A 435-nucleotide genomic window follows, 5' to 3' on the forward strand; every position below is an offset into this window, starting at 1 on the left:
TATTATACACATTTTCTTGTCAAATAGGGCAAAAACAAAACCTTAAAAGTGAAGAAAATTGTTCCTTTTTCTCACAATGACTGTCAAAAAAATTAAAACAAAATTACATCTTTTGATTTGAAACAATTGGTACTATTTAAAAAGTACATTTTTAGCTGTTTCCTTTACAAATGTATGAATATGTTCAAATTCACAACTGCATGAACATTTCTGTACATGCCCCAAAATGAAAAATACCAGTGTCCCAGTTTTAAAAGAGGAAGCCTTTCAAGATGTATTCTTTTAGAGCATTTTATCAAAAAAAATAATTGTTTTAGAATCAGGAAAACTAAATTTGACTGTAAATGTAAAACGATGAATAATTTTTGATTATTTCTCTTTCAAACTTTTATCATTGTTCTATATTATTTTACCCCTCTTATTTTATTGATCTGA

This window comes from Oryzias melastigma, unplaced genomic scaffold (assembly GCF_002922805.2).
Source record: "Oryzias melastigma strain HK-1 unplaced genomic scaffold, ASM292280v2 sc02672, whole genome shotgun sequence".
Classification (NCBI taxonomy): Eukaryota; Metazoa; Chordata; class Actinopteri; order Beloniformes; family Adrianichthyidae; genus Oryzias; species Oryzias melastigma.